We start from the raw sequence: 3,234 nt of genomic DNA, 5'->3' as shown, positions 1-3,234 counted from the left end.
GATGGATGAATGGATGGATGGATGGATGGATGGGTGGATGGCAGGGAGAAAACTTACCGAGTGCCTTCAAAAGAATTTTAAGATACCTTCTGTACCTGAAATATTTGGGCAGGAAAATGAACCAGAAAACATTCCCCATGAAAATAACCTGTAAAACGGGCAGCCGCTGAGCCCAGCTCCTTTCAGAAGGCATGAGCTCTCCTTCCAGTACCTGCACAGACTCCCAGGACTATTTGCCATCCGATTGCAGTGCGAATTGCAGAGCATGCAGCTGCTAGCTATGCCATTGCAGAATTCCATAAGCTGTGAATTAAACTAAACAGGCCTAGAATTGTACCCGTGGCTGTGCTGGGTTTCCACCTTACGGAGTAAAAGTCTGCTACCAGCTGCCTTGTATTTCATTACTAACCCTGACTCTGGCTGGCCTGTTCCAACAGTTCCCCTCAGCGATGCCCAAACCTCCCTAGCTGCAACCTTATTTATAGTTTTGTTAGACTTCAAGCATTACTATTCCGGGGTCCAAATACTGTCATGAATACTGGACACGATTGATGTTGTGTTGGGTGTGTGTCTCCTGCATTGGGAATTGTTAGAGTGAGGAGGAAGGATTTGGAGCAGAGCAGTCTGGCACGGCCAGCACCCGAAAAGACAGTCTCAGGATCAAGAAATAGACCCCTCTGTGTCTGCAAAGGTTCTGGCCTATCCCTCCACACCACATCAGCCCTGGGAGTGCTTTGAGACAAGCACCCATTAGGGCTGTAGATGTGACAGGCCGTTGGGTAGGAAATACACAAACCCCCTTAGTATGACCCCCCTCAGTACACTGCATGTAAAGAGCACAAATACACCTCTGGTGAGGCACTGTCGAGGACAAGGAGAAGGGGAGTTGTGTTCCAGTACCTGCTTTGTGTCTAGTCTCTTGCTTTTCTTGCTCTGTATGTGTGGGTTGGGGGCTCCCCCCGAGACCCTCTTTTAAAACCTGGTATTTCAATTGGATGAAAACATTTTGTATTGGGGTTTTCAGTACAGTTGTTATAGAAGGAGCAGTGAAATATTTTGTTTGGAGTTTGATACCATTAAATGTTGGGTTACTGATCTTTTTGTTAAATAAAATGTTGATGAATTATTACTGCTAATGTTTCTTCTTTTTCTTTTTCCTCCCATTTTGGGAGCTTGAGAGGAAGCAGGACCCCTTGGTGCAGCGATCTCCTGCACACTGCAGGCTTATCCTGACTATGGGCAACACTGCTATTAGTCTTCAGGAAAAATGCTTTAAACTAGGATTCTAAGGAACAACGTTTTCATGCCTCAGGTTAGTGAAAGCAACCTCCCTGGGCTTTGTACCTGAGGTTTGGTGCTCTCCCTGGGCAGCCTGTTCCAGTGCCTGAGCACCCTCTGGGCAAGGAATTGTTCCTCAGCTCCAGCTAAACCTGCCCTGGGGCAGCTTGAGGCCGGTTCCTCTTGTCCCATCCCTTGTTCCTTGGGAGCAGAGACCAGCCCCCTCCTGGCTCCATCCTCCTGTCAGGCAGTTGCAGAGAGCGATCAGGTCCCCCCTGAGCCTTCTCTTCTCCACACTAAACCCCCCAGGTCCCTCAGCCCTTCCCCATCACACTTGTGCTCCAGGCCCTGCTCCAGCTCCGGTGCCCTTCTCTGGCCCCACTCCAGCACCTCAGTAACTCCTGAGAACTCTTTTCAGGTCATTAATAGCCACATGAAAAGGGATGGTTTGGGAAGGGGAGACTCCAGCAACCAGCTGCTGCTCCTGTAACACAGCAGCCAGGTTCGAGCCTGGGCACCTGGTTCCCGTTAGCAGCCAGCTGAGGAAAGGGAGCTGCCCTCAGCCAGGGGTGGAGTTTGCTTGTGGGGTTACCAGAGGTTTATTGGGGAAGGAAGATGGGTGTCCAGCCAGAGCAATCCAGGTATTTACATTCTTTCTGTGTGTTTTTCCTGTCCTCACTTGACAGTGATGCTCTCTGCTTTGTAATTCTGATTAGGAGGAAATTTTGTTACAGAGGAAACACTTTTTACTAAGCAAAAGCCTCCAATACTTGACCTTGGACATGTGCTACAGACAGAACAGATACTGTGAGTAGAGTCAGAAAAAGTTGTAAATTCACTTAACTTTGCTGCTTATTCCTTGCTTTAAACGTTAAATGGACTCTCTTGGCTCCAAGAAAATGGTCTGGGAAATGTGTGATACCTTTCTAAGCTGAATCATAAATGAAATATGGTGTTGCAAAATGTTCCTGCTTAGAAACTTGATTCAGAAAGACATCTTGTGAATAATATCTCTTTCCCAAAACTGAACGCAGAATCTGGTCAGCAATTAGAGGAACTGGACTTCCTGCAGGAGGATGGTTCAACCTGTAGCTGCAGTGATGATGATTTTTGTAGTTAATTTTGCTCACGGTTTTGGAAGGCAACTGAATGTATCAAGTCTTATTTCCAGCCAACAGACTTGGAACAAAAAGATGGGATTTTGGAAGAGTGGAGGATATCTGAAAATGCATCCTATGTTTTCCACTGATTACCATATCATCAAGAGTTATGGCTGGCAGTGGGATGATGAAAGGATGCTGTTGAACTGTACAGCACTGTGTAGGTTTTCAAACTGGAATTCCTGGTCCAGGTTGGTTGTTAGTGCCCGTTCTCTCTAGGATGCTGTATGCGTGGCACTTCAAGAAGTAAACTGCTTGGTGTACAGATCCCTTTTGTACAGGACGTGGGCTCTATCAGATGACTGAAACGTGGCTCCTGTGTCCTAGCAAAGGTTCGCTGCTCTGCAGACCCCTGATGCAGAGTCTGACACTGACAGGATTTAATGGCTGAAGGTGAAAACCCTGCAGGAGATCTGAGCTTTCCTTGTGGGAAGGAGAGAATCCTTTCTGTAAGCAGTTGTCGCTGTGGACTGAATGTTTGGAGACTGACCATTCATTGAGCTTCTGCTTGGAGGTGAGACTGTCAAATCTTCCTTACATAATGTGTGAGAGATGGTTGGTTCATCTGAAATCCTCCATCAAGGTAGAGAGTGTGAAGTGTCCCTGTACTCGGGAAACCACCAAGTGATCCCTTCTGATCACTTGGGTTCTAGGCAGGCTGAACACTCATTTCAGTAGCTGGGATTAAGATGTAGTTGGAGATCTGCTTGGGTACCTGCTTCTAGAGATGCTGCTTAATCCTTTTCCATATTGCTCTGCGTGTGCTTTTCTGTATGGTTTGGTTGGTTTGGTTTCT

This window comes from Nestor notabilis, unplaced genomic scaffold, assembly GCF_000696875.1.
Source record: "Nestor notabilis isolate BGI_N333 unplaced genomic scaffold, ASM69687v1 scaffold29200, whole genome shotgun sequence".
NCBI lineage: Eukaryota > Metazoa > Chordata > Aves > Psittaciformes > Psittacidae > Nestor > Nestor notabilis.
Note: the sequence above shows the minus strand (reverse complement) of the source record.